The following is a 20,278-nucleotide window of genomic DNA, read 5'->3' as shown; positions in this document are numbered from 1 at the left end:
TATCTTGCTATTGGGTGGAGTGTTCTGTATATGCCTGTTAGGTCTAATTGGTCTATAATGTTGTTTGAGTTCTCTATTATCGATCTTCCGTGTGGTTGTTCTATTATTGATAATGTGTTATTGGTATCCTATTATTATTATAGAGCTTTCTGTTTCACCCTTCAATTTTGTCAATGTTTGTTTCATATATTTAGGAGCTCTGATGTCTGTTGCATATATTTGTATAACTTATTCCTTGGTAAATAGATACTTTCATCATTATACAATGTCCATCTTTGTGTCTTATAACAGGTTTTGACTTAAAGTCTTTGATACTAGTACAGCCACCCCTGCCCAATTTTTGTTACCATTTATATGGAATATTTTTTTCTATCCCTTTACTTTCAACCTATGCATGTCCTAAATCTGAAGTGAGTCTCTTGTCAACCGCATATAGTTGAATCCTATTTTTAAATTTCTTTTTCCTAATCTATGTCTTTTGATTGGGGAGTTAAATCCATTTACATTTAGATTATTACTGATCTGGGAAGACTATTGGCTTTTTGTTATTTGTTTTCTGTATGTCTTATAGCTTTATGTCCCTCATTTCCTCCATAACTGCTTTCCTTTTCTTTCTAAGTGATATTATTTTATTGTCATGATTATTTTTCTTTTTTTAATTAAAGTATACTTGACATGCAATGTTACATTCATTTCAGATGTATACCATAGTGATTTGACAAGTCTACACATTATGCTATATTTAGCACAAGTCTATACATTATGCTATAGTTACTGTCTGTCGCAGTGCTATTAGAATACCGTTGGCTAATTCCCTATGCTGGGCCTTTTATCCCTGTGAATTATTCCTTCCATAACTGGAAGCCTGTACTTCCCACTCCCCTTCATCCATTTGCCCATCTCCTACACACCTCCTCTCTGACAACCATCCGCTCTCTGTGTTTATGGGTCTGTTTTTGCTTTTTGTTTGTTTGTTTGTCTGTTCACTTTTTTTTTTTTAGATTCCACATATAAGAGAAATAATATAGTTTTTGTCTTCCTCTGTCTGACTTATGTTCCCTTTTATTTTGTTGGCTTTTTGTAGTGACACATTTTGATTCTCTTCTCTTTGTGTGTGTGTGTTTGTGTGTGTTGTGTTCTATAGATATTTTTTCTGGTTGCCAAAGGGATTACATAAAACATCCTAAAATTATAGTAATTTATTTTAAACTCTTACTAACTCAAGTTCAGTTAAATGCAAAAACTCTACTCCTTTATATCTCTGCACTTGACTTTGTTTTTGATTGATATAACCAATTACATCTTTATATATTGTGTGCCCATTAACAGAGATTTATAATATATTTTAAGCTTTTGTCTTTAAATCCTATAACAGAATAAAAGTGGAGCTGTGAATCAAAAATACAATATACATTATTTATATTTGTCCATGTATTTAAAATTTTTTTTTAAAGATTTTATTTATTTATTTGAGAGAGAACGTGTGGGGAGAGGCCGAGGAGAGAAAGAATCTCAGTCAGACTCTGTGCTGAGCATGGAGCCTGACATGGGGCTCAATCCCAGGACCCTGAGATCATGACCTGAGCCAAATCAAGAGTCAGATGCTCAACCAACTGAGACCCCTGGTACCCATGTCCATGTATTTATTTTTATCAAAAAATGACCTTTTTGTATGGCTCTGAATAACTATCTAGTGTCCATTCATTTCAATCTGAAGGACTCCCTTTAGCATTTCTTGTAGGACAGGTCTGGTGGTAATGAACTACTTCAGTTTTTGTTTATCTGGCAATGTCTTAATTTCTCCCTCATTTTCCAAGGATGGTATTCTCAGTGAATGTTTTTTTTTCTTTTAGCAGTTTAAATGTATCACCCTACTGTCTTCTGGCCTGCAATGTTCCTGCTGAGATAGCCACTGATAATGTTATTGAGGATAAATTTTTACATGATGAGTTGCTTTTCTTTTGATATTTTTAAAATCCTTTGACTTTCAACAGTTTGATCATAATGAGTCTTGGTGTGGGTCTCTGGATTTCCCTATTTGGAGTTTGTTGAAATTTTTGTATTTGTGTGTCTACGTTATTCCTCAAATTTGGGGACTTTCTAAATATTATTTCTTCAGATATGTTCTCCACTTTTTCTCTTGTTCTTCTGACCACTGTCTTAGTGTAGGTCCACCTGACAGTGTCCATAAGACCCTAGCTTCTCTTCACTTTTCTCATTCTTTTTTCTCCTCAGACTTGATCATTTCAAATGACTTGCCTTCAAAGTTGCTTATTCTTTCTTCTGTCTTTTCAAGTCTTCTGTCAAAAATTTCTATTGAATTTTTCAATTCTGTTATTCTGTTTTTCAGCTCTAGAATTTGTTTGGCTCTTTTCAGTAATTTCTCTTTGTTGATATTCTCATTTTGTTCCTTTATCATTTTCCTGATGTTGTTTGTCTGTCATGTTTTCCTTTAGCTCATTGGGCATTCTAAGGACATTTATTTTAATGTTTTTGTGGGATAAGTCTGAGGCCTATGGTAATTTTCAGTTTCCAGAGTATTATTTTTCTTTTGAGTTGGCCATGTTTCCCTGTTTCTTTGTATGCTTTGTGATCTTTTGTTGAAAATTGAAAATTGGGCATTTGAAAAGAACAGCCCCTAGGTTTTTGTGGATTGGGTCTGTGCAGGGGTAAATCTTCATTAATTAGTTTAGTGTGAAGTCTCAAGATCCTCTTAAGCCTTTTCTGAGGATGTGTCATCCCTAGTCCTGTGTGTGTGCTTTCCCCCCAATTTCTCTGTATACATGTTTGCTTTTAGATGTCTTAATTTCCTATGAGTCTCACCCCTGCTCTTCTTCTCAAGGACATAGGTTTCTGTTGTATTCCTCTGCCCATAAACTCTTGACCCAGGTGTCCACAGGTCTGCAGCCTTCCTGCAGCTCTCGTGTGTCACAGTGCCCAACATTGCTTATGGAGGTTTCCAACCTGATATCCAAACTATGCCACCATCCGAATCTGTGTCCTAGCAAGGTGAGACAGAAATTAGTCCCCCAGGCATCCCCCAGAGAGGTCAAAATTTTACAAGCAAGTTCCACTTTTTTCTTTCTGTTCCAAGGGAGAAACCAGCAAATGGGCATTTTCCAGCCTCAGTGCACTGGGGAGGAAATGGGGCAAGGATTGGCAGAAACACCCTGAAATTTCCTACCCTTTTGGGTGTGACTTTCTTGATTAGTTATTCACTCGTTTGCTACAACTTTTTAACAGATTTCTAGAATTCTCACAAAGCTACTTTTGTCTGTAACTTGTTGTATATTTGGTGTTTCTGTGGGAGAGTAGGGTCTGCCCTACTCTAGTCTGCCGTCTGGCTGATGTCACTTTTCTGTATAAGTCTTCTGATATAAGTAACCTTATATCTTTTTGGAAATATGTCATAATTTGAACAAAAGAAATCCACATTTTTAAAGAGAGAAACAAATGATAGAATATTAATGTATTTGTGCTTCAGAGAATTGAGTAGAAGAAACTAAGATTTCTTTGAGAGATTAGTGCTCAGAATTGAGTGCAAAAAAAGTGCGAAAGGAGCAGTGAATGGCAGTGGTTTAAATTGCTATAGACCTGGGGGACCAGAAGTTTCAAAAGGACCTTCAAATAACTTTTAATTAAACAGAAAGCAATAAGGTAATATTTAGTGACTGAGTTCTAACATATGGACATTACTTAAGTGGTGCTTAAGAGTTTTTATTTTGCAAAATAGGTTTTTTATCAGTTAGGAGTATGTTCATTTGCAAGACAAAGAATATTGTCTATCCAGAGTTTAATATATTTAGTTACTTTTTCTCATATAGGAAATGTAGAGGTAGAAAGGTTCAGGCAAGGGTTCAGCAGCTCAGTAATGCCAGAAGGCGTGTGGCCATTCTTCTGGCCTTACCCTCATGGTTGCGAATTGGTTCCTGCTGTTCCATATTCAAAGCAGAAAGAAGAGGAGAGTTGGTTCCAATTATCAGACTCTTTATCAGAAAAGTGCTGGGAGACTTCAAGTTACAACTCACTGGCCATAGTATGGTCACATGGCCTTCTTTGGTACAGAGGAGACCGAGAAATTGAGTCTTTACATTTTTCAGCCTGTGCTGTAGAAGGTGGCAAGAGAGAAGTGGGCTGGGAATGGCTGTTGAGTAAGCAGATCCAGAAGTGTTTCCCCAGGGGTATCCAATGAGGAAAATCCTTCTTGGTTCTCAGATAAGTAAGCAAGAAACTCTATGCCTTTGTTTTGTCACAGACTTCCATAGTCTCCCGAGTAGTATTCTGACAGAGTGGTGCATGCACGAAGTGTATTTCTCAGTGTCTGTTTGAAGATAAGATTTTGTATTTTGGAACAAAAGCGTACATTGCTTCCCCCCCCCATTAACAATTTTAATAATATTTGATCTTTTTATTAACTCATTCAGACCACATTTATTAGGCCTCATCTATATGATAGTAATTATAGTAGATATTGATAATTCAGAGATGAGTAAGATCCTTAGCCTCACACAGTTCATAGTCTAGAAGTTAAACACTTGGAGGTAAACACTTATGTGTGTGTGTGTGTGTGTGTGTGTGTGTATACAATTATAATTTATTTCTTAAAAAAAGCATTGATGCGCATATATGGTAATATGTACCTCCAGCTCTGATGATGTACATATTCTTAGTCTGTGGAACAACCTTTTGAGTTTATAGGTTTTCCTGGGAGGCCCAAGGAAATCAGTTTAGAGACAACTTGCCGTTCATTAAGCAAATGCCACATAATGATACTACATTTCTTTAATTTTTATATTGTCCCTGAAGCCTATAGGTCTTTTATATGAGGCTAGTTTACCCAGCCTGTTGATAATACAGTGGTTAGAATTTAGGTACCAAAGTTAATGCTTGAAAACTAAGAATGTCATTGACATTTAACTTTATGTCTAAAACGAAATGGTGAGTGACTATGCCTGGCTCACTTGACGTACCTGGGTCCTGAGTAAGAATAAGAATATAAATCAGAACTGCACCTGGTGGCCTGAGGCATTCCATTTTCAGGCCCCTGAGATCTGCTGCTCCCAAGCAGACAACATGGAATGATTTCCCCTTCACTTCTGGTTCAGGACCTCACAACTGCCTGGGATCATGAGAAACTTTCATTCCTCTTCTTGGCTGGGAATCTTCTCCCCTTTTCCTCACTGGATTGCATGAGACCAGGACGTGGCATGAAAGCTTGCTTTTCTTTACCTCTCCTTTGTGATTCCATGTCTCTGTGCAAAAGTCCCTTGTTTAGAAGTCCACAAACTCCAGTCTATGAGCCAAATGCTGTAGATGTAAAGTCTGAGCCGATGTTCATTTGTTCACACACACTCTGTAGCTGGTTTTGAGCTACAATGACCAAGTTGGATAGTTGCCATAGAGACCATATCATCTACAAAGCCTAAAGTATTTACTGTCTGGCCCTTTACAGAAAAATTTTGCCAACCTCAGATCTGGAAGAAAAATGTCCACTTCTGGATATAGAAAAGAAATCTATAATCACACTGATACACTGCACTAACCAGATTGGGATTGTCAATCACCTGCCAGTATACTGAGGTGTAGGGGCATTGGCACCATGGCACAGCAGTGGTGGTCAGGCATTTTTAGCAGCAGAACTGTTTTTTCAAATAATTTTTATTGGGTTTATTTGTTCAATGTGAATATATATACATAATATATATATACTATGTATATACACAAAAATAATATGAATATACATATTCTGGATTGGTCTCTAGATTCATCTCTAAAGTCCCTCTGATGGTCTTTAAAGTTGTTTGGCTCTAGGTTTGCCCCTGAAGTCTCAGCATCTGTGCTTTTAGAAGGACTCTGTCATTGCCGGGAGGAGCTCTACATGACCCGGGGGGTTTCACTGTTCCCACCTTTAGTAAAAGGTGCTGATAATCTCTACAAGCCAAAAATCTACATGTCAACTGTGACAGCCTTTCCTCTCCTTTATCCCCACATTTAATTTACCACTGACCTCCATCAGTTCTAGCTCCTAAATATCTTGCCTGAGTATCCTTATGTTTTGCTTTCTACCACCACCTCCATACCCTACGTTACTAGCACTTGGACTCCAGGAAGAGCCATCCAGAGATGTCATTATTCACTCTTGCTCCCCTGAAATTACTCTCCATAAAGCAGCCAGAGTAGACTTTTAAAAACATAGATCCGGTGAGAGATTCCCTAGTTTTGAACCCTTAAGTGTCTTCCCATTGACCGCCTCTTCAGGCCCATCTCTTACCTCTGTCTACCTAGAACCCAACCATACTGGTCTCCTTTCAGTTCCTTTACTGAGTAATGTTCTGTTCAACCTCAGGGTCTCCACACCTGCTATTCTTTACTCTCTTACTCCCTCTGCCCGACTGTTCCTTTTTAGTCTTTAATTCTTGGTTTTTGTTTACAGAATGAAATATTTATCATATTCCGGATACTGTGTTACTTGTTCAGAATACAGATAATGAAAAGACATAATCCTGTCCAACAGACCTTATAATCTAAGAAGGGATACTAGCATTAAACAAGTAATCCTCAAATAATTGCTATTGTGATAAGTGATAAGCTGAAATGCAGGAAGATTTCAGGGATAAAATGGGGGTATTCATCTCATCTTGGAAACACAGGGAAAAACATTGTGGGAAGAATATTTAAGCTGACTGTCATAGGATGAAAATTATTCTTTAGGTAAGAGAGATAAGAAAATTCTAAGCCAAGGAGAAAGCATGTACAAAGGTCCTGAGGCTAAAAAGAATTGAAGGGGACCTAGTTCTAGAACATGAAGAGTAAGAGAGACATTGGCTTAGAGTAAGCTGAAAATAAAGGAATGGCCCAGATTATGTAGAGTCTTGTAGGCCTTGGTAAGCATTTTGGTCATCGAGGAATTTAGGTTTAAAAGTGTCTTTTCCTCCAGGAAGCCTTCCTTCATTCCCCAGACTGGTGAGGCAACTGGTCCCTAAGCCCTGCTCTGACATCACACACATATTGCTCCATAGTCTCTTCTTTGCTGATCTTCTTAATTGCCTTGTCTGTTTTCCCTGCTAGCCCAAGAGCTCCATGGGGGTAAGAACTTTTTCTCCTTCATTGTTGTTCCTCTGTGCCTAGCACAGTGCTTGGAATACAATAAGAGTTCAATATATGTGTGTTAAATAAATGAATGCCTCTCCTTCTCTGCCACTATCTAATCACAGGCTCTTCTAGTGCTTCCCAGAAGTGTGGAGGTCACCAGGTATTCTAGCAAAGGCCCTATTCATGGATCATTCTCCTTGATCATTGGGATAGCCTCTTCCCTGCCCTCCTGACTTCTATTCTCTTGCTTCCCCACACCATCCTTCTCACTGCTCCCTGGAGTACTATCTTAAAGTAAAATTTGGATCATGTCTCGAGAAAAATGTTTTTTTACCCTCACATACCCTCTATTACTTCTCAGTGCCCACGGAATAAACGTTAAGCTCCTTTGCTGCTGTCCTAGATCGTCCATGAATTGGCCCCGACCTATCTTTCTAGTCTTATCTATCTTTCAGTTCATGTATTCTGACCTCCTATCATAGCCGACTTCCCCAGCATGTCAGATGCTCAGATATGCCCCACTCTGGTTGTGGTGCCAAGCAGGAATGCACTTTTCTTTCTTCCCTGCCTGTTAATGTTTGGCTCATCCTTTGCTATCCAGAAGAATCCTAGCATTCTGTTCTTTTTACTCTGTTCCCATAGCCCAATGGTTCCCAAAGTATGGTCCCTGACCAGGAGCAAAGCAGCAACCTGTTTGATATGAAAATTCTTAGGTCTCACCATAGACTCACTGAAAACCTGGAATGCTGGGATGGGTGGGGGGACAATCTGTAGTTGAACAAACCTTCCAGGTGATTGTCATGCACGTTAATGTTTGTCCAGCACATTGCTATACTTCTAGTTTAGGATTTTAGAGTGCATTAAGTTCTGGTTAATTATTTACTTGTCAGTATCCCTTATTAGGTAAGTAGCCTGAAGCCAAGAACCAGATTGTATCTATTTTATTTCCACTACAGTGAAAAAAAAAAAGGCGATGAAATACAGGGCAGTTATGGATAGTTGATGCTGCTCTTTTTATTCCTAACGCAATTTAAGGTTTCTGTCTCTGCAAATAAATTTATTTGGAAAGGAAGATAAATTATGTTATACGTTATATTACATTACACTATACTGTATTTCATTACACACACATACATATATATGTATCTCTCTCTATATATATATATAAACATATATATATAAACATATATAAACATATATATATAAACATATATATATAAACATATATATATAAACATATATATATATATATCACTATAGTAATTAATTCACCTGCAACATTCTTAATGATGAATCTTGGATTTGAATCTTAGGAACCTGATAAGAAGAAAGTTTTCTACGGGGAGACTGATTTGTCTTGCCTAGTTAGGATTTAGGATTTTTAGCACTGCTTCTCAGACTTCAACATAAATATGAATCACCTGGGATCTTTTTAAAGTGAAGTTTCCTGATTCAGTTGGTCTGCGGAGAGGCCCAAGAGTCTGCCTTTCTCGCAGGTTCCCAGGTGGTGCTTCTGGTCTGAGTGGGCCCCAGAGGAAATTTTACAACCTACCTATTTGCACACTAGCTATGTAGCTTTTTCTTGCACAGGGGATTTGGCATGAGTACAACTTCTTTGTGGTATTTTTATTCATGCATGGGTCAAAGGCCCTGGCCAATGGTTCTCAACCCTGGCTACACTTTTGAATCACCTGGAGGTGATTTTAAAAAATACCAGTGCCCAGGCTCTACTCTCTGAGAGTCGAATTTAATGAACCACAGCCCTAGGCAATGAAGTAAAACAGGTGCATAAATTGCTGTTATGTTCTACACAGCAGATCTATGACAAGTCCGCCCTTGAGAAGTTTTTCGTCTAAATGATAAGATGGTACAATGCATATTAACAAGGACTTAACATTAAAATTATTAAAAGGAAAAACAAAAAGCAAACTTTGTTCTTGGTATAAAATATGACAGACCACCTACTTTGTAGGATGGAAATCAAACAGTAGGACTGCTAGCATGTGTACGTTTCTCTGGAAATACTCCTAAGGAAATTGTTATTTGGAAGAATAGAAATCTTGCCTACTTGCTTGGATGATGAGGTTAGACCATCGTTATTTGTGAATATGGCACATTTGAAGATATTATAGCCGAAGTATATTGGATTATGTTCCAATTCTTTATCTCATACCTTGTTATAGAATTACGAGACATCTATGCTCTTACTGTGTTGACTTTGCAATGCTTCCCACAAGAGCAGGAACAGCATATTTTCTTGTCTTATTGATGTTGGGCTGGCCCAATGGAATATCACAACACAGACTTCAAATGTTCTTGAGTGATTTTGCTTGGCTTCTTGTACTGCAGCCGTTCCATAATAAGATCACACCAAGGGGGGCACCTGGGTGGCGCGATCGGTTAAGCATCTGCCTGCTCGGGTCATGATCTCAGAATCCTGGGATCGAGTCCCACGTCGGGCTCCCTGCTTCTCCCTCTCCCTCTGCCCGACTCTGCTCTCTCTGTTGCTCTCTCCCTCTAATGAATAAATAAAATCTTCCAAAAAAAAAAAAAAGATTACACCAAGGATAGTAGAGGTTCTGACTCACCTCCAGAAGACTGGGGTGCAGCTCAGACATTTTTAAATATTAAACACAGGTAATTCACCGACCTCTCCGTTTAAGGGACTAGAAAGTTAAACAGATAATGTAGATGCATTTTGTCCAATACATTTAAGTTCTCTTAATCAATGACACATCTGAAATACATTTTATTGGATGATTTCTGTGATGGAATCCTCACTGTTTAATTGAATCACCTGGAGGTGACACAATCATTAGTGTTTTATAAAGTCAGAGTATTAAGTTTGGAAACTTCTTTATTTTGAGAATATGATAGTATCTCTTTTTTGTTTAAATTGTTTCTTTTTCGAAATGACGTGATAGTTGGTTAACTATGGTTTTTTTTTTCTTAGTGGGAAATTGAAAGGAATCTTATCTATGTTCCTGATTTCGGTGGAGTGCAGGAGTAGGTGCAGAATTTTCAAGGCATATGAATCCAAAAGCTAGGAAACCACCTTTATAATCCATTAACTTCACCCAATGTAGATAAATCAAATTTAGAAGAAGACGAGTATTAGCTGAGGATTAAATGAACCTGTAGTCGAAGGTCCTTCCCCTTGGCTGGTAGGACAAGCAAAACATACCCTACAAGAAACCCATACTAATTAGGTGTTACACCAGAGCGCTGTATTTGCCATCAGTTTTTGTTTTGCTTGTTTCATGAACTTATCTTAAATTGGTGAGGCTTCTCTGCAGACATCAAGGATGGATAAAATAGATTTTAGCTAAGCAAATGCAGTGTTTACAACAAACCACGCCTAATCATGTAAAGATGTCAAAATCACTCCTCCTAATAGTGTTATGAGGTGTTCTAAAATGATAAGCTGTTAATTTCTCTTTCGGGGGTTTCTAGCTGACTGTCAAAATAATGGTAATATCACCGGATATATTTTCAATATTAAAAAAAGATTGGCAATATCTTTATAAATATGCAGTACTGTAGAATGGAGACAAATCATACCAGGTGGCTATGAATAGACTCCTCTGATTATTGTTTGGTGGGGCATTAACTCCTTCACCATGAGGCAGCTGTGATGGGGCAGAAACACAGGGACCGGCAAGACCTGGCCACCTATGTGACCTTGGACAAGTCACTTAATCTCTCTGAACTTCAGTTTATTTATCTATAAAAGAAAGGATTTAGAGTAGGTGGCTTTTAAGAACTGTACCAGATATGAATTCTATAATATTATTTACATTCATTTAATAACATTTCTAAATGAAAAAAAAAATGAGGTTAGTCTGGCCAAGTTATTCCTCAACACTTTCTTGGTAAGGCAGTGTTTTTGCAAATGAGGAAACAGAACCACAGAAGGGTTAATCAACTTGCCCCAAATCACACAAAAACCTTATACTTGATCTTTTGAATCCAATTTAAAATCTATGTAGATCTATTTTTCCAAAAGAACAGCTTCAAAAAAATTTCTATTATCTACATTTTACTTCAGCAGATATTAAAATTATTTTTACCCTTTTAAAGTGGCTTTTTAAATCATGGGGCATTTTCTGATTCACAATAGAAAATAAACTATTTCTAAATACGAAGTGCCCTGACTTTAAAGAATCTTTACATTATCCGTTTAAAAGATAAACAAAAACCAGGGCACCTGGGTGGCTCAGTTGGTTAAGTGTCTGCCTTTGGCTCAGGTCATGATCTCGGGATCCTAGGATCGAGGCCCGGGTCAGACTCCCTGCTCAGTGGGGACCCTGCTTCTCCCTCTCCCTCTGCTCCTCCCCCTGCTTGTGCTCTCTTGCTCTCGCTCTCTCTCTGTCAAATAAATAAGTAAATAAATAAATAAATAAATAACTCTTTGAAAAAAATAAAAGATAAAAACCAATCCAATAAGCTAAAAAACTACTTGTTTTTTCCAGTTATTATATGTGCATGTCTGTGTGTGTCTATGTGCCTGGGTGTATGTATATGAATACAGAGAGGAAGAGGCTATGTAATTTTGTTTTCTCCCATTACTTTTTACTTGCATTCATTATAATGTAGAAATTATCTGATATCTATAAAATATTGCCCAGATGAAACCCAGCTAGCCTCAGTTTTCGTAAGTAGATTGAACCACAGAGGTGTTAACTGACTTTCTCAAGGTCACACAGAACTTTACAGTCAAGGCTGGGATTAGAATCTAAATTTCCTGACCCAGTGCTTTTCTCCCATAGGCTGTTCTTTCACAGACGGTTTATGTTACTGCCTCCTTTGCAGGCAGGATTCGGGGACTCTCGTGAAACTCTTCATTAACAATCACAGCATCCTTGGACGTGGCTACAGGTGACATTCCCAGGCAATAGATGATGGGTTTTGAACAGGAAATCAGGGAAGTTAGAGCATAAATTCACAGGAAAATAAGGTGTGAGGACAGGCTGGACTTTTACTAACAGTCAAGCTGAGGCTTTCATGTGGGGATTCCATTTTTTCCCCTCAGCTCATCACTCCACCTCCACCAAGCATTTGGTTTTAATCTGGTGCTGTCCCTGGGACTAATATTCAACAGCCTAAGATCTTGTCTTTTCTGTTTGGATTTTTTTTTGGGGGGGGGGGCTCTTGAAGCAGATTTCAGTGTATTTTATAAGAACTCCGTTGATGGTACTGCATAAATGGTATTCAAACAAGTTTCCTCAACCCTAATTAGAATATTGTTTTATTACGCTGCATATTTCCTAAATCTCACACTAATTAAACGTATATTGTACTTCATTATTACCCACGAACAACTATCTGTACTCAAGATTTATGGCTGTGTACTGTGGTGGTTGATGACTGCATCAGCATTTCAATTTCAAATGCATTTCGGAGGTTTAGAGCTTATCTGGAAAATTAATTGCAGCCGAAAACCTGGCACAGCCTGTTCTTACACAGACCAGCCTGGGGCCCTCCTGCTCCCAGCTCCCTTTTCTGGAACAGCTGCCAGGGGAGTGGAGTGAGGACTGGAAGAGGGGAATAAAAGCAGAGTGGATGGGGGAGAGCAGAGTGCCACTCTTCTCAGACCTTTCTACCAATCGCCGGAGTCTGCTTCTGGAGGGGAAATGAAAACTCTTCTCTGCTTAATGAACACAGTAAGTGGACAGAAGCCTGAGTTCCCAGCCCTGCATTAGCAAGCCAGCCAGCCAGGTGTTGGCCGCTGTCAACGTTGGCAGCTTTTTCCCTTTGTTTATTTTTTAAGCAAAGATTTCAGAGTTTTGTGGGGCTTCTTTTTTCTTTTTTTCTTTTTGGTTTGTTTTTAGTTGATCTCAGCTACAGGGTTTCAAGATATGGATGTGTTTGTTGGCTTAGAAGCAGATAGATGACCCTTGAAGGCAACTGGACTTTTTCCTGCCAGCTTTTCCCTCAACTTTTCCAAAGGCAGGGCTGGGAACAACGAAAGACAGCTACTCTGGCTAGTGGCCTTGCAACCCACGTATTCAACATTCTGCTTTGTGCCTTTAATTGTACTCTGCCTAGCAGCATAAAAGAGCAGTTTCCAAGGGGAAAAACAGGAGAGTTTACTTTGCTTTTTTGTTTGGTTGTTTTTTTTTTTGTTGTTTTTGTTTTTTGTTTTTTTTTTACTAATTTAGCAGGAAGGTCCTGGTAATAGACTAGGAACTTTTAGTTCATCACGGATACTGAAAAGCAAAAACTCCCTGTTGAATTCAGGGGGCTATTTGGTTAAAGAGCAGCCAACAAACATCAGGTTAAGTAAGTGGAATGGAAGAACTGGAAGTAGAGCTGAATATTGTGAGAGGTCGGAATTATAAGCTGGGAAGTCTTCAGGAACCAGGATTGCCATTCTTGGTCCTCTCTCTCTTGCCCGTGCTTTGCTCCTCTCTCTTTCCACAGTGTATTTCATTTCTACCTCTTTTGAGACAGCTGCTTTACCCTCTGCTTTTTACTGTGATCGGGTTCTCTGAGTGTGCTCATCTACGCAGTTCCCAAAGTCCCAGCCTTGAGGGTCTACGTGACTCTCCAGTTCCAGGGAGTACCACTAATTACTACAGTCTGCGATCTCAGTTTAAATTAAGACACAGGCTCTAATTGACTCCGCTTGGGTCAGCTGTCCAGCCCATGTCTAATCAGTTTTGATGAGTGTGATGGCACCATGACCACTAAATGCATGACTTACTTTTTCAGAGTCTACAAAAGCAGCATTGCCAAGAAAGAGGGTGTTGGCTGGGCACCTAGTGACCCATCCTAATTGTGATGTCATAGGATCCAGTATTACTCACACACACACACACACACACACACTGGAAATGTCTAAATGGCAAGCAAGTGGTAACTATACGAAAAACAGCTCATAGAAAAATAGTTTAATTCATTGGCTTCTAAGCATGAGAGGGCATACATACCCTTGGAGTGCCTATTAAAAATGCAGATGCCACAGCTCCCTCCAATCATCTCTGGGGGTAGCAAGCAGGAATCAATACTTTTTAATAAGCCCTTCAGGTGAGTCCAGTGACAGTGGTCCACATACCTCATTTTCAGAAGCCCTGGTTTCTCAGCTGATTCTTAACACATATTCAGGTGGAACGAGTGACTAGTGGTGAAGAATGTCTGTGACGATACTTAGTGATGGTCACGTACAAAGACCCCTGACTTCCCCATAGTGACTGGAACAGGTTAGGGAGTAAGAATGAATTGTGTCCTACGTCTGAGCTTCGACTGTGATTTAGTGGTGGGTGTGTATGAACAGTTCAGGGGCGTATTCAGAGAAACTCCAGGCGCCTTCATTTTACTAGGTGTAGTTCCTATCTGGAAAAGAAAAGGTAAGTTAATTACGAAATAACGCAATCCTGTTAGGAAGGCCATAGCAGTCGGCACGACAGTAGAACGTGCCAGAGCTGATTACATTAGCTTGCCCGGGAGGATTGATACGAAACTGTCAGGAGTGACATAAAAGAACTTATAGTGCCATTATTCCGACCTCACAGGAGCGTCATCCGAGAGGATAATTTAATTTCCTTCATCCTTGTTTCCAGGGTTTCATACCTTCCTGAAAACGCCATTTTAAAGTGCACAGATTAAAGAATTTTCAACCCCCCCCCAAGTTAAAAATCTGCTGTACAGTTGCAAGCTTGCTGTTTCGTGTGTGTTTGAGAATGGTTTCAGGTTAGCTGGTGGGCCAGATATCTACCCGCCAACTCCCAGGGCTCAGCCTGTTTTACTGGCTGGAAAAAACAAAGCAGTTGAGGAAGAACAAAATTAAAAAGAAATTAAGATACGAGCTTCGTACAGCCAAGTACATCATCATCTTTCCACATGAAGCTCGGAGGGTGGTTTTTCCAGGCGCACACGGGAGCGTGGCACCTGTGCTCATTTAAATGATTACACATTCAACAACATTTGAATGTGCGATGTGCAATCATTTGAATCACTCATTATACATTAAAATAAACTGACACAAATACAACTCGTTCTCTGCTGCTTTTGAGAAACTAAGTAAATTAAAGAATGAAACGAAGGTGATGCTAGGCTGAAGATTTGACATACAATAGAGTCAGAAAATTCCGAATTTTTGACTGTGATCAGATAACGTTCAGCGCTGGTGTGCAATTAGAAAAGCAGCAAGAGGAAGAACAGTGTGTGTTCCTTGTCCTGGGCCACCACACCCACGGCTCCCAGACCGCTTCTCACTGGGCTTTGGACCCTACCACGGAGGACCACGTAGCGCAAAGGGAAACAGCAGGGAAAAAACCTTAAAAAAAAAAAAAAGCCAGTGGAAAGAATGTAGTCCTCCAGGGAAGTACAGGTGTTTTGCCCAGCTCCCCCCATTATAATTGTTTGTGATCACCGTCTCTTCCTTTTTATGGCTAATGATTTTTACACCCGACTTGAATGGGACTTCTGACATTAAATCCACTGAAACTGTGTTTTCAAGGTTTATCACTTTGACAAATCCAAATTTCCTCTTTTTTTCCCTTTCTTGACCTGTCAGCATTTGAAATGGATGACCCCTGCCTCCTGCCTGAAACATTTCTCTTGCTTTCCACGGTAACACACAATTGTAGCTTTCCTTTCTCATGATAGTTCCTTCTGAGCCCTCTCCTCCTCCATATTAAAATCTGAAACTTATATGTGATGAAAACAGAACTCTTAATTTTATACCTACCTCTCCTAAACAATATCATCTCCATCCGCGTATTGCTCAGGCAAAAAATGTTCTTAACTCCTGTCTTGCCCTCTCTTCATCGCATGTTCAATTCATCAGCAAGTCCATTCAAGACTACAACCCAAATGTTTCCCAGTCCATTGGGCTACCTTATCCTTCCCCCTGATGATTATTATAGCTAACAGGTTTCTCTCCTTCTAGTAGTAGTGTTCTTTCCCTCCAATTTTATCCATCTTTACTGATATCACCCTTGTCAATCACCATCATATTTTTCCTGGCTACTGTAATTACCTTTTAATTGACCTCCTAACTCTACAACCAAAGAGATCCTCTAAAAAATACAAAGAAGTTTTGGCATTTCTTATAATAGCTTCCTGTTATATTTAGAATAAAATTTGGGCTCATCATAGCATACAAAGCCTTAAGCAATCTATTTCTGAATTCCATGACAATGTTTTCTACAATTCTTCATTTCACAGAATGTTCTTTTAAAAACTTAAATCAGAACTTTGTCATTCCTCAGATTAAAAACCTTCAAAGTTTAGTAATCCTTACCACATTGTACAACGTTACGTCTGTTAAGAAAATTCTTGGCTCTAAGTAATGGAAAAACTAATTAATGATGTCTTAAACAAAAAGGGATTAATTTTCCTCAAAGAACAAGAAATCCTGAGTAGACGGTTGGTGGTATTGGTGTAGCTATTCAATGATTCCATGAAGTAATCAGATTCTTTTTTTTTTTCTCTCCCATCCTTAGTATGTTGGTGTTTGATCTTATGCCTACCACCTCATGGTCCTGAGATGGTTTTTAAAGTTCCAGACATCACATCTATATCATCCATGTTCAAGGTAAGAAAAAGGTAGAAGACGTAGGCTCTGTAACAATAAGCTCACTCCTGCCCCAGGGCCTTTGCACTTATTTCACCAGCTTGAAAGAGTTTTCCCCAGATTTTCATATGGTTTGCTTCTGGTAGCTATTGAGGTCACAATACAAATATCTCAAAGAGAAGAGTTACGAATCCAAAGTAGCACCTCTTCGTTTACTGTAACTGTCTGTCTGTTTTTCGTACTGAAATCTATATTCACTTTCTATGGCTGCTATAACTTTAAGTGTCAAAGACCAGGTGGCCCAATGTCTTCCTTCAGGCTGCTGTAACAAAAATACCATAGACTGGGTGACATACATTACCAAAATGTATTTCTCACAACTCTGGTGGCTGGAAAATCCAGTATCAAGATGCCCATTGATTTAATTCCTGGTGAGAACCCTCTTCCTGGTTTGCAGATAGACACCGTCTTGTTGTGTCCTCATGTGGCAGGGAGAAAGAAAGGAAGCAAATTATTTTGTGTCTCTTCTTATAAGGGCACTAATACCACCGTGGAGGCTTTACTCTTAGGATCTAATTATCTCCCAAAGACCCTATCTCCAAATGCCATCACACTAGGGACTGGGTTTCAACATCCGAATTTGGGGGTACATATTCAGTCCACAGCACTCAAACAATAGAAATTTATTGTCTCCTAGTTCTGAAAGCTAGAAGTCCAAGATTAAAGCGTTAGCAGGGTTGGTTCCTTCTGAGGGCTGTAAGGGAAAGNGCTGCTCCAGGCCTCTCTCCTTGGCTTGTAGATGGCCATTTTCTCCCTGTGTCTTCATATTGTCTTCCCTTTATAAGTGTCTGTATCTACATTTCTTCTTATAAGGACACCAGTCATATGAGATTAGGGTCCACCCTAATGACCTCATTTTAGTGTGATTACCCTTGTAAAAAAATACCTATCTCCAAGGTCATCTTCTGAGGGATGGGGGTTAATAATTCAAAATATGGATTTCAGAAGAGGACACAATTCAATTCATAACAAGCTCAATAAATATGTGCTAAATGAATGGATGGATTTGAATCCATAGCCACCATTTACTGAATGTTTCCAAAGTGTCAAGTGCTACATGGAGCTCTTTACCCCCCTCCTTTAATTCTCACAGTAATCCAGTGAAGAGGGTTCTACATGTATTCTCTTTTAAAAGTGGGAAAACCATATCTACAGATATAGTGAGGAAAAGGGCAATACTGTGGAGGCCAGGAAAAAATAAAGGCTGGGATGTCTCTAGCAAAATACTGAAGAAACTTCCTTTGAGACATCTTCATTACCTTTGGCCACATTGGATCGTAACTAGGTAAGAAGCCTGAATAGTGAATTTAGACAGGGGGCAGCAAACTGGTTTCTGTGAAAAATGTATTTTAGGCTTCCAAGTCACATGGTTTCTGTTATAACTTCTCTGTCATTGTAGTATGAAGCAGCCATAGATAATACATAAACAAATGACTGTGGTTGTGTTCCAATAAAACTTTATTTATAAAAGCCAGTGGCTAGCCAGATTTGGCCAATGACCCATAGTTTGCTAAAGCCTTGGTTAAAGAAATTTTTGCTTTGATTTTTCTGTCCTTTCATTTTCCTAAAAGCAAATTAATTTCATGAATTTAGAAAAGTTATGCTGACCTGCATATGCCCAGCATTTGTGTCCCTCTTTTAGAGAGAGTTGTACTACTCCCTTCAAAATCTGGGAGACACTCAGAAAGTCCACAACTGTCCTCCAAAATGCTCTCACCTCTGGAAAGTTTTTTGTCACGTCACGTTACATCATGAACGTATTTCCTCAGTGATGGCAGAAGAGAGCTGTGGGGACAGAGGAGAAGTCAAAGGGACAGAAGCTAAAGCTAGCAAGCCTGAGGTTCAGTCCTGGCTGAGGGATGGACAGACAACAGGCTTCAGTGCCTACTACTTCAATTCTCCATGAGTTGTTTCCTTGCCTGAAGATATCAGAAAACAAATATTCAGACAAGAATGTAGTCCTTACTAAACCTTGGAGGTGACCTGGATAAATATACTTGATAAATAGGCAAGGTAAGAGTAACCTGATTTAGGGGTGCTAGAGAAGTTTCCCCTGTTGCCTGAATATTTATGTATTTTCAACTTGTGAGTCCCTGTGCCCCATGTCAGCCTTTGATGAGTTTCTTGTATTTTCTGATTATAAACCTTAAGGACTCAGCCTGGGTTTTTGTTGTTGTTGTTTGTTTTGTTTTGTTTTTTTTCTCTTCTCACATCTGCCATACTTCATTGTAGTCCATGGGGGTCTTCTTTTTTCAAGTCTAGACACCAACCAAGATGGAGTTTCCATCTGCCCCACCATTCACCCTTCAGTGGCAGTGTCCTTGTGGGCCCATGTCCATTGCATTTTAAACAGCTTGCTTCTAAAGCAGCCTGGGAAACAAGACCTAACAGAAGTGAATATGGGAGTTTATAGGATAACATAAAGATCTTATAATAGTGGACCCTGATCTAAGACTTCTCCATGTTTTCATTTTCATTTAAGAAGAAAAAAACTCATTTTTTTCTTATTATAACAGTAACACACGGTAATATGTTAAATACCCTGAAAATCCATCCAATACAAAATCCTAGGAATGCTAGATTAAATATGACAAACATCTTTAAACACATAGCTGAAATGATAAGAATATTAGAGAAATCTCCAGGGGCCAAAAACAAAGAGGGAGCTGCAAACCTGTGTGGTTCATCCTGAAGTTCTTCCTGAAGCACTGACTTCCCAGGGAGCATCTGTCAATTCTAATAATCACCAGGCTTTCGTTTTAATGGTTGAATAGTAGCTACAAGATGAGGTTTTAGAGCATTCAGGATGGGGAATTGGAAGAAATGAAAATGACACTTGCTTATCAGGGCCTAAGCTCCAGACTGAAAAAAAAAAATGTAATCAAGGCCTTCCCATGTGTGGGTTTGGGGTTTGAATTTTAGACCACCTGAATGTCTAGGAAACCCTAGTCTGAGGAGTTAAAGTGGTTCTTGTTTGAGAGGACCGCAGGACATGTGGCCAAAGCAAGTGCACATTCCCCACGGAGGCTTGCCTCCTTACTCAGGCTCTGCAGGATTCTTATAGATTAAACCCCAAATAAGACTTCACAGGTCAAAATTTCAAAACACACAGGAAAACCATTATGTATGACAATGTTAGCAGATACAATAAAAGCAAAATTAGATACCCAAGACCTTTTGATATTGAATTATTACATACAGGATATAAGTAGATTTTAATATGTCTCTTTGCCAGTACCACACTAGTTACTGTACCTTTAAAATCAAGAAGTATGAAACCTCTAACTTTGTTCTTTTTCAAGATTGTTTTGGCCATTATGGTTCCTTGGGATTCCGTATGAATTTTAGGATGGATTTTCCTAATTCTGTGAAAAAGTCACTGGGATTTTGATAGAGATCACATGGATTCTGGAGATTGTTTTGAGTAGTATTGACATTTTACCGATATTAAGTCTTTGAATCCATGAGCACAGGATATCTTTCCATTATTGGTGTTCTCTTTAATTTTTTTCAGTAATATCTGGATTTCAGTGTACAAGTCTTTCACCCCTTAGATAAGTTGATTTCCAAGTATGTTCTTGTTTTGATGCTACTGCAAATGGAATT

General features: G+C 38.9%; 1 long non-coding RNA gene across 1 annotated transcript in view; it reads left to right on the top strand.

Moving 5' to 3' along the window:
* The window catches only part of LOC103675410, a 292,244-nt gene that overhangs the window by 229,999 nt on the left and 41,967 nt on the right, over positions 1-20,278 (top strand). The window contains exon 5 of the long non-coding RNA XR_005837914.1: positions 16,542-16,633. This is a non-coding gene — a long non-coding RNA (uncharacterized LOC103675410). The remainder of the gene's footprint in view (positions 1-16,541; positions 16,634-20,278) is intronic.

Source organism: Ursus maritimus, unplaced genomic scaffold, assembly GCF_017311325.1.
Source record: "Ursus maritimus isolate PB19 unplaced genomic scaffold, ASM1731132v1 scaffold_26, whole genome shotgun sequence".
Taxonomy (NCBI): Eukaryota; Metazoa; Chordata; class Mammalia; order Carnivora; family Ursidae; genus Ursus; species Ursus maritimus.
The sequence above is the reverse complement of the archived record's forward strand: the minus strand, read 5'-3'. Positions and strand labels throughout refer to the sequence as shown.